The following is an 11,593-nucleotide window of genomic DNA, read 5'->3' as shown; positions in this document are numbered from 1 at the left end:
AATGGCCGGATCTCAGCTCACTGCAAGCTCCGCCTCCCGGGTTCACGCCATTCTCCTGCCTCAGCCTCCCGAGGAGCTGGGACTACAGGCACCCACCACCATGCCCAGCTTATTTTTTTGTATTTTTTAGTAGAGATGGGGTTTCACTGTGTTAGCCAGGATGGTCTCGATCTCCTGACTTCGTGATCCTCCCGCCTCGGCCTCCCAAAGTGCTGGGATTACAGGGGTGAGCCACCGCGCCCGGCCTCAATTTTTGTATGTTTGTAGAGACGGGGTTTCACCATGATGGCCAGGCTGGTCTCGATCTCCTGACCTCAGGTGATCCACCCGCCTCGGCCTCCGAAAGTGGTGGGATTACAGGCATGAGCTTCCTTCCTCTTTAACAAGAGAATGTTGCACCTAGCATCACTGCTTTGGCTAGCTCTTTTTTGCCCTCATGTGTGCAGCAACTGAACTGGCTAACAGTTTCTTCATTCTTCCTGGTCTAGCCAAAATAATCTGGAAACTCACCATCTAGCCCAATCAAAGACATTATTATTGTATGATTCACTAACATAGTCTTCATCTTCATCCTCGGGGCTAGAGCTATAATTACTCTGTATGCTCTGGCCACATGACTGATCTCTTCTTTTGTGCCAATGAAGCCAACTAGTTTGGGAGAAAATTCTTTCACATAATTTGCAATGGCCTTTTTTGTGTCCCTCTCTGGGTCAATGGTGATGAAAAGTTAAATTTGGCAGAGTTGGAATACTATCTCATCCACAACTTGAATCATTTTTTCCGGTTCTTCTGCAAAGATATCAGTAATGACTGAAACCAGAATAAATCAACAGCCACTGACCCAGGCAGTATTTGTCAGTTTTAGGCTCTCCAAATACGTTGTGAGGGAAAATGGTCTCCCAGTAAAGGCTTGTTGATGCTTCACTGCTGTTTCTTCTCTAGCTTCTGTCTTTTCTATTTTGAATACTTCACTCCAGCCAGTAAACCTCCTCCAATAGCAAATGTGAATGCTAAAGACTTCCAAGAAATAGACCTGGGCTTCAAGGGGCATGTGCAGTCTCTGCAGTCCTTCTGCTCAGGCCCTGACCACCTCAAGGGTGGTTGGTGGCATCACTGCCTGAGGGGCCGGCTTCCCAGGCAGCTACCAGCGAGCCCCCAGTCATGCCACACTTCCTCTTGCATGCAGAATTGCCTTGGCAACACTCTCACAGTCTACTTGGCTGGGCCCCAAAGCTCATATCAGCCAGGCAAGAGGTGCCAAAGTTGGCCCATACTGGTTACTTTGAAGTGTCTCTGAGAAATCAGTGCACAATGAAAGTCAGTTTCAGATACATTCAACCATCCTTTCATCAAACATTTACTGAGCACCTACTTTGTTCCAGGCTTTGTGCTCAACTCTCCAGGGAAGACAGAAATGGAGAGAGACAGTCTCTTATTATCAAGGGCTGGGAGACAGATATGAGCATCCTCAGTTGCAATTAAAGATGATTATTTCAACAACATTGTTATGTCCAAAGTTACTGTTGACAAATGGTTTTACCTTATGGTGAGCTCAAGAGAGTGAAGGAAGGGTTTGTGAAGAGACTTCTTGGGGAGAAATTTGTATGTGCTGAGTCCCCACTCTCCTCCTACCCAGAGGGAAAGGAAGTACTGATGTTGCTTGAAGAGGGGCTTCTGTGGGACCAGAGAGCTTGAAGATTGTTCCCCATAATTGTAAAACAAAAACTGCACCAATGCTTACTTATAAATTAAAGAGGGCTGTAGCCACAAAGTACAGGTGGCTGCATTGGGATCTGTCTGGACACCCAGATTCAGCAGGGATGACAAATGTATAAATGTTTACCTGGACCAGATGTGGGCCACATGAAGACAGCCAACTTGGGGTTGCCTTTGGTCCATCCAAATGGGCTGTCTAGAGGTATGGGGGGACCCAGTGGCCAGAAGCCAGAAATGAACACAGGGGTGCTACAATCCACAGTTTGTCACAGTCAACGCACTTGCACTGGTTTTGGCCAAAGGAACTCAAGTAAGATATCTCTGGTGATGGGAATCTGCAAAGAACCTTTAAAAGCATGCTTTGAGAAAAAGAGTCAGCTTTAACCGTGTGCAAGACCCAGGTAGTACAGACCTACCCTACCAAGAAAGAAAACCTGCCCTATCTCCTTAGCTGTTTTTGTTTTTGTTTTTTGTTTTTTGAAATAAAGTCTGACTCTGTCACCAGGCTAGAGTGCAGTGGCGTGATCTCGGCTCACTAACCTCCACTTCCCAGGTTCAAGTGATTCCCCTGCCTAAGCCTCCCAAGTAGCTGGGATTACAGGCAGGCACCACCATGCCTGCCTAATTTTTGTATTTTTAGTAGAGAAGAGGTTTCACCATGTTGGCCAGGATGACCTCAATCTCTTGACCTCATGATCCTCAAGGCCCACCTTGGCCTCCCAAAGTGCTGGGATTACAGGCCTGAGCCACCATGCCCGGCCGAGACTATTTGGTTTAAAGTGACTGTTACTTAAAGGATTGCCAGTTATCAAAGAGTGAACCAAAAAGTCAGGGAATCTTCCCAGTTTTCTATTCAGGAGCAGGAGAAGATTATTATCCTCCAATAAAAAATGTTTTTGTTTGTTTGTTTGAGATGGAGTCTGGCTCTGTCACCTAGGTTGGAGTGCAGTGGTGCCATCTTGGCTCACTGCAACCTCTGCCTCTTAGGTTCAAGCAATTCTCGAGCCTCTGCCTCCTGAGAAGCTGGGATTACAGGTGACCGCCACCACGCCCAGCTAACTTTTTGTATTTTTAGTAGAGACAGGGTTTCACCATGTTGGCCAGGTTGGTCTTGAACTCCTGACCTCAAGTGATCCACCTGCCTTGGCCTCCCAAAGTGCTAAGGTTACAGGCATGAGCCACCATGCCTAGCCAGACAAAAGCATTTTTAAAGTGGAAAAAGACAAAAAATAAACTTGTATTTTGATCACATCCCATGAATCTTGCATTCACTATTCAGATTCCATCTCTGCATATTTTAGTTGGTTATTTCTGTTCTTGATGTTTTGATTACAAGTGATTCCATGAATTTTGTGTTTTAGTGTGCTGTGTCTCCCATAAGACTTTTAGGTTATTATTTTTTTCTTCCCTTCCCTCCTGATTCCAGTTCTGCTCTCAAGAAGTTCTCATTAGATAATGTTGATCAACAGTATGACTAATGTTCCTATTTTCAGACCTTGGCATAAACTTGATCTGGAAATTTGATAATGATGTTTTGCCTGTAATGATAGCTGCTATCACTGTTCAACGGTATTAGTACCCAGGCTCTGTGGGTACAGGGTATCCCAGGTTGCAGACCTGGGTATCTTGCCCTTTGAGTCTTGCCAGTACTAAATGGCCACAGGCTTTTGAGCAACTCCGAATTGGAGTACAAACTCCTTTATTCACTTGGCTGCCTCCATACCCTTTCCTGATTTTGAGTGGATCTTTCAGAGTGACAGTGTGCTGGGGGAGAGTAATTCTGCGTTACAAGCTTCTGAGTGGTAACATGAAGCCTTTCACAACAGCTTTTAAAATCTCTGGCCAGAAATTATCAAATACTCCCCTGTCTTAAAGGCCTCATCCTTCTCCATCAGGGGCTGCCTGGCTAATGATGGCAGCGTTTCCCTGACACCCTTCCTAGATAAAAGCAAGTTAAGGAAGAAGAAGGGACGGACCCCTTTCAAATAAATTCTCCATCACCAAAGAAAAAGAAACAAACCGAAAGGGAGTTCAAGATACCCTAAGAGTGAAGGAAAGAGAGGGAATCAGTCAATGTTTACAAAATAGGGTAAAAAAATAAGATCCAAGTGTCAGACTAGTTGGCTAGTTGGGAAACAATAGCTTTCTCTCAATAATGGAATATTTTACTTTACTTTGAATTTGTTCAATTTTTAGGACTATCCCTTATAGCATATTCGTCATATTTAGAAATAATGTAATATTATGCAAACTTCATAAAGACCAAGATTCCAGTTCTGATAGTAGCTCTAGTTACTTTACTTGTAAAAGTAAGTACTTTTATAAGTAAAAGTAAAATTACTGACTAAAGTAAGTAGTACTTTACCTGAGTCTCAGTTGTACAATGGGATGAGAGTATTAACACCTACTCCAAAAGTTAATTTCATAAAACTTAGTCCACATTTGTGAAAAGTGGTTTTGTAAACTACATAAATGTTGACACATCATCTTTATAGGATTTTATATTTGTTCAAGGAGGTTACCAAATATCTCATCCTTCCAGTTACATTGTGGCACCTTTGAAAGAGCAGAGATTTAGATTTCTTATACTCATCTCTTTTGTCATAGCACAGTTCTAAACACACAATAGTTATTTAATAAATACAATGGAATTGAACTAAAGTGAACAGATCTCCCAAAAATGGGAATAGTGGAGTGCCTCTATGTCCTAGTCCCTGACATAGAAAAATTGAAAAGGAAGCTTTGGAACTAGAGCAAAGAAAAAGAAAATTCAGAGGAAACATAATGTAAGTCTCATGAAACCTTTCATATGCTTAAACCTTGTACTAGAGAAAGTAATTCAGCAAAGAAAAGAACAGTATTAATGTGCAGCAGGGATACTCTCCGACATGCCATCAGGATTAAACAAGGATTTCTTTCAGAAACTGCTCAGAGGCAGACATGCGCTCAATAGCCAAACCCTACTCTCCTTTTTTTCTTTTTTTCCTTTTAACTTTCCCCAGGGCTTGGGAAATTTTATGAATTTTCTATTTTTAGAAAATTAGCTTTTAATCAATATTTTATTATTATTTTTCGTCACATAGTTCTACCAATATTTTCCACTGTCAGAGCAATTATAAAACATTTTAGTCTTCATAGAGAAAAATTGCCTGAAGGATTTTGAAAAAAAGTACAGTAAAAATACATATAACAATTTTAATAATACTGAAATTATATATACATGATACTACTTTTCCAAGAATGTAGGCATTTATAGCTAAATTACCTAGCAAATCCAGACTGAAGTGGACAAACTCTGGCAGGACAGCTAACGTCGTCCAGGGGAGGGAAATTACAGAGGAAATGACTACTTGCTTGGTACAATTGGGTGGTCCAGACTAATCTGGAGAGTCCTACAAGCAAGACCAACAGAAAAGAAAGGAAAAGAAAAAAGATCTGGTTCTCTGAATCCATTTGAGAAGCAAATTACAGTCGATGGCAGAATTTTCTGCTCACCTGGGCCTATGCTATTTCTAATGGGAGTGTGTCTCCACCTGGAGGGCAAGTAGAGCATTTGCTCCTTCTTGCTTCTTGCCCAAAGTTGAATGATTCGTTTTTGGTTCATCCATTGAGTCTTTGATTATATCATTAACTGGTTGACTGATTCATTCATCCATTAATCCAACAAATACTTATTAAATTTTGTCACTGTGCTGTTTATTGTGATAGACACTAAAGATCCAGCCAGCTGAGATCAACAGAAATATTGTCCTAATCACCAGAAAAATTACAGTTTGATGTGAGAAACAAATATTAGATAGTCACCTGAATGCCTAAATAGTCACAATAGTGATGACTTCTATAAAGGAAAAGTGCAATGAACTGAATATTTATGTCATCTCAAAATTCATATGTTGAGATCCTAACCCCCCCAACGTGATAGTATTAAGAGGTGGGACCTTCAGGAAGTTATTAGGTCATAGGGGCACAGCCCTCGTGATGAGACTAGTGCCTTTCTAAAAGAGGGACCTTTGCCCCTTCCACCATATGAGGACACAGTAAGAAAGAGCAAATGGGGCCTCGTCAGACACCAACATCGGGATTTCTTGGACTTCCCAGCCTCCGGAGCTGTGAGAAATTAATTTCTGTTGTTCACAAGGCACCCAGTTTACAGTACTTTTATTATAGTACCCAAATAAACAAAGATAAATAGTAGGAGGGTAATAGGACGATTCAAAAGGGGACCTAATTCAAGCTGGGAGGTCAAGAAAAGCTTCCCTAAGCATAGACCTGGAAGATGGGTAGAAACAACCAGGTCAAAGGTGTGGAGGAAGTGTGGGGAGTGGGAGGGGGCTGGCCAATGGAGCAGGGTCAGGGTATTCAAAGACCCTGAGGAGGAAAGAGTTGAGGAAGCTAGAAGACAAGGAAGAGGCGAGAATGAGAAAGAGACAAGAAGCCGGAAAGGTAGGGAGGCTCCAGATCAGTTGTGGTCTTGGGGGACATGTTAAGGATTCTGAACTGTATCCCAAAAGAACAAGAAGTCTATCAACAGGTTTTATTCAAGTGACATGACCCCATGTGTGTTTTTAAAGGACCACTTTGACTTTTTGAAGAAGAATGGATTATAGTGGATCCATGGCAAGGATTAAAATAGAGAAAACAGCAGCCTAAGTGATCTGGACAAAAAGTCAAGCAGGCTTAGATTTGAGTGGTGGCCATAGAAAGGGAGAGAAGGGGGTGAATTTGAAATATTTTAATGTTAGAATTGATAGAACTTGGTGATTGGTTACAAGCTGGAGATGAGGAGTACTGTGGTCAAGAAAGACTCCTAGGCTGGGCACGGTGGCTCACACCTGTAATCCCACCACATTGTGAGGCTGAGGTGGGTGGATCATTTGAGGTCAGGAGTTCAAGACCAGCCTGGCCAATATGGTGAAACTCCACCTCTATTAAAAATACAAACATTAGCCAGAAGTGGTGATGGGTGCCTGTAATCCCAGCTACTCAGGAGGCTGAGGAAGGAGAATCACTTGTACCCAGGAGGCGGAGGTTGTAGTGAGCTGAGATGGTGCCACTGCACTTCAGCCTGGGTGACAGAGAGAGAGAAGAGAGACTCTGTCTCAGAAAGCCAGCAAGCGAACAAACAAACAACCTATATATATATATCTCTCTCTCTTTCTTTCCTTTTTTTTTTTGTTTTGTTTTGAGATGGAGTCTTGCTCTGTTACCCAGGCTGGAGTGCAGTGGCGCCATCTCAGTTCACTGCAATGTCTGCCTCCTGGGTTCAAGCAATTCTCCTGCCTCAGCCTCCCTAGTAGTGGGATTACAGCGGTGCATGCCATCTGCCCTGCTAATTTTTGTTATTTTAGTAGAGGACAGGGTTTTTGCCATGTGCCAGGCTGGTCTTGAACACCCCCCTGACCTCAGGTGATCCACCCACTCAGCCCTCCCAAAGTGCTGAGGATTACAGGCAGAACCACCAATTCCCAGCGTATATATATATATATATATATATATATATATAGTATGTATATCTTTCTAAAAGTATCCAAGATTGTTTAAAATTATGTTCTTTGAAGACCTCTTATCCCAACTCAAAAATTTTTAATGACATAAATATAACATTGAAACCAAAACCTGATACAGATTATACAAAAGAGATAATTACAAACCAATATCATTTATGAATATCATAGGCAGAAATGCTAAAAAATTAGCAGATTGAATCAGACAGCACAGTATGTCATGACAAAGTAGAAACTGTTTTGGGAATGTAAAGATTGAGGAAATTCATTAATATAACTAATATTATTATATCTAAGAAGGAAAATCATGTAATTTGCTTCCTAGGGTTGAAAAGCATTTGAAAATTAAAGTTCCATTTCCTATAAAAGTAAATTACAAAAGAGGGGTGGAAGATAATTTTCTTAACATCATAAACCATCTTGTTTATCATCATCTTACTATTTTCATAGGAAAACACTGGAGGCATTCCTGGTAATGTCTGAAACAAGGCAAGGATACCCACCATCACTATAACATTAACATAATGTTGGAGGTATTTGTCAATGCATTTTTACAAAAGAAACCTATTGGATGTGTGAAAACTGTTGATGATATAGCTATATCTAGATAACAAAAGCAAATCAATGAATAAACTACACAAACAAAAAGTTGAATTTATATGGTAGCACAATATAAAAGCAATATACAGAAGACAACAGGCTTCATACATAAGATACAAGGATGAATCAGTTAGAAAATAATATGGAATCAAGAGCCAATTGGTAATAGCAACCATAATTACAAAACTCCTAGGTATAAAGGTAAAAAGAAATATGTAAAGCCTATGAGGAAAACTGTTAATATAATAGCTTCAAAGACATAAAATAGATTTGAAAAAATGAAAGACATTCTAAGTGAATTTGTAAATATAACATGATTCCAACAAAAAAGTCAAGGATTTTTTTGTTTCACTTTGTTTTTTAGTTATACAAATTGATTCTTAAGTTCATATGGAAGAAATAAACAAGAATATCCAAGAAAGTCCTGAAAGGAAGAGCAATGAGGAGGGGCCAGTCTTATCAGACATTTGAGATATTATAAAACCTTCATAATCAAACTAGTATACAGCTGGTGCATATAGACAGACACACTAATGGAACATAGTAGAAAGTCTAGGCATCAATCCAAGTACATATAAAAATTTAATGTATGTTAGACATTATAAAACAATGTGAAAAATGGACTTTAAAATATATGCTGTTAAAAAAAAAATAAATAAATAAAATAAAATATATGCTGTTGAGACAACTGGGTACCATGTGGAAAAAGGTAACATTGGATGCATTGCTTATACTGCACATCCAAGAAAAACTTCACATGACTTGGTTAGCTAAACATGACTACATGGAAACTCTACAAGTTCTAGAAGAAGGCATGTGTAGATTTCTGTGTAATCTACCTATGAACTCCTGGGAATAGCGGGCAAAGCATTTCTATGTCTCAAAACCCAGAATCAATAAAAGACTAGTCAATTCTATTACATATACATGTATGTATTTTTTAAAGTTGTTTTACAAAATTTCCCAGTGATTTCTGGGGTGGAGGGTGGCGGGGAAGGCGGTGTTAAGAATCATCGGGGCTGTGGCCCAGTTGGCCCGCGGAGGTGCAGGCAGGGTGAGCGGGCCCTCACTGGGGCAGCTGGAGGAGCACAGTCTGCTCCACCGGCAGGTAGATCATGCATGTTCCCAGAGCGTGAGAGCTGTTACGCTCCGCAGCTTCCACCTTGCGCAGCTCAGGCCGTCTCCTGCGGTGGCTGGCAATCAGCTCGGCTGCCTTGGAATCGCCCTCAGCAGAGATGATGTCTGCCTTTTTCTGCTGCTCGGCCTTTTCCACCACAAATCTGGTCCTCTCTGCTTCCTGCTGAGCCACCTGTTTGGCTTCCAACTCTTCTGTGAATTCCTTCCCGAAGGTCAGATGTGTCAAGGACATGTCATCCAGGATGAGCCCAAAGGTGGCTGCTCACTCCGTAAGGTAGTTACTCACCTGCCTGGAGACCAACTCTCTCTGGGTGATTACTTCTCCAGCATCAAAGCTAGCCACTACTGACTTGAAGATCTCTGTCGTGATGGATGGCAGCACACTCTCATCATAGTCCTCTTCCATGCTGGTGAAGATGTAGGAAGCTGGCTAGCGACGGGCCGGAAGAGGATATGCAGTGTGATGTGGACATTCTGTAAATCTTTGCTACCAGTGATGTCTGGTACATGACGTGGTGGAGAAAGGCAGTCAAAGATAATTGGTTTCTGTACCCATGGGATGAGAAAGTGAGTCCCTTCCCCTACCACAATGTCCTGTACTCCATGGAATCGGTCAAAGATGACAGCTGTGTGCCCAGCATCCATATTATGTAAGGCAGAGTTCACTACACCTCCTGCAACAGCTAAGGCCAGGCCATACTTGCTGATGGACTCAAACACTTTGGCTGCCATGTTTTCTTCTGCTGGACCCTCTCATACCTGCTTCCACTCTGATCTACACATGAATTCCCCAGCCACCCAATTCTATTACATATTATTTTTTTTTTTAAAAAAATGTATGGCCCAAATACCATAAACAAAGCCAAAGACAAATGAGTCACTGGACAAAACAATTGCAATTTTTACCACAGAATAAAATGTAATCTCTCTAATATGCAAGAGCTCTGAGAAATAAAACAACACAGATCCAGTAGAAAAATGAGCCCAAGACATGAACAGATAGAAATAATTTATACAAGTGGCCCTTAAAATAGTAAAACATGCACAACTCACTCAAAAAAGAAAGGCAAATTACATTACATTGAAACAGCATTTCTTATTGTGTTGGCAAAAATTCAAAAATTTGAGAGTACATTTTATTGCTAAAGCTATAGGGAAAAGAGACACAGTAATATGCTACTGGTAGAAGTATAGAGTGATACAGTTCTTAAGGAGGGAAATTTAGTATGATCTAGCAAAATTACAAATGGATTAATTTGTCCTTTAACCCAGCAATGATATTTTTGGGGACTCTACACTAATGTACAAATTTGAAATATTATATACACAAGGTTAGTATTCATTGTGGTATTCTGAGTGACAAAAGTCTAGAAACTCCCCAAATATCCATCAATAGGGGAACAGTTGAGTATTTAACTGTAGTATATAGTGGAGTACTATGAACCCATAAACATGAGGTATATCTGTATGTGTTGCTCTGGAATGATAGCCACAATATTTTATGAGAAGCTACTTTAGTGCAAAATGAAGCATTGGAAAGATAAAAGCAATAAAAGACTAGTAAATATAAAACTAATAAAAGTGGTTATCTACACAGAGTAGGGAAGGAAAATGGATGAAAATGGAAGGAGAGGCCAGCACGGTGGCTCATGCCTGTAATCCCAACACTTTGGGAGGCCGAAGTGAGTGGATCACCTGAAGTCAGGAGTTCGAGACCAACCTGGCCAACATGGTGAAACCCCACCTTTACTAAAAATACAAAATTAGCTGAACATGTTGGTGCACGCCTGTAATCCCGGATACTCGGGAGGCTGAGGCAGGAGAATCACTTGATCCTGGGAGGTGGAGGTTGCAGTGAGCTGAGATTGCACCACTGCACTGTAGCCTGGGCAACAAAGTGAGACTCCATCACAAAAAAAAAAAAAGGAATGGAATGGAAAGGAGATACGGCTGACTATACCTTTTATGTAGTTTCAACTTTAGAATCATATAATCATTTAATATATTCAAAATTAAGTTAAACCAAAAGAAAAAAAAGAACAATCCCTAAAACTGAAACAAGTGAAATAAAGCTGTTTACAAGGTTGATAACATAACCAAAAAGAAAGATTTATTTCAAATAACTTTTAAACACAAGACTTTGTCTTTTCTTAGTGAAATATATTCTAGGATCAAAACAAACTACAAAGAACTCTTAAGCTTCATTCTGTAATTTTATTGTTACTTCTAATAGTGGTATTGTAAAACTATTTTGTGTATTTTATAAGATAAAGCAAGTTTAGTGTAAGAAGCAATAAAAATGTGAAATCAAATAAGTAAACATCGAGTGTTTAAACTGTAAGCTACAAGTGTTCCGAAGATGCCAATAATCTCACTGAAGACTATGGACAAGCTGAACAACTTGGATCTGTGGATGAATCTCTGAGCTGGAAAACACAAAAGACTATTCTTCAGTGGACCAAGCAAGATGACTCCTCAGACAACGTCTGTGAAGCTGATGTCATAGGGCACACCCTGACGCTGAATATATAAGGCCTTAATTTTAATCTAAAATGCAACCACTCTCTGAGCATCCAGATGTTCAGCTATTCAAGATTCAGAAAACAAAAAGTTATTTCTGGAAATATTTTTTTTTT

General features: G+C 40.5%; 1 pseudogene; it reads right to left on the bottom strand.

Annotated features, from left to right (window-relative positions):
* Window positions 1-8,886: 8,886 nt before the first annotated feature.
* LOC108515956 (prohibitin pseudogene) lies at window positions 8,887-9,689 on the bottom strand (annotated as a pseudogene).
* Between the last annotated feature and the right edge of the window lie 1,904 nt (window positions 9,690-11,593).

Source organism: Rhinopithecus bieti, unplaced genomic scaffold (assembly GCF_001698545.2).
Source record: "Rhinopithecus bieti isolate Rb0 unplaced genomic scaffold, ASM169854v2 scaffold_36869, whole genome shotgun sequence".
Taxonomy (NCBI): Eukaryota; Metazoa; Chordata; class Mammalia; order Primates; family Cercopithecidae; genus Rhinopithecus; species Rhinopithecus bieti.
The sequence above is the reverse complement of the archived record's forward strand: the minus strand, read 5'-3'. Positions and strand labels throughout refer to the sequence as shown.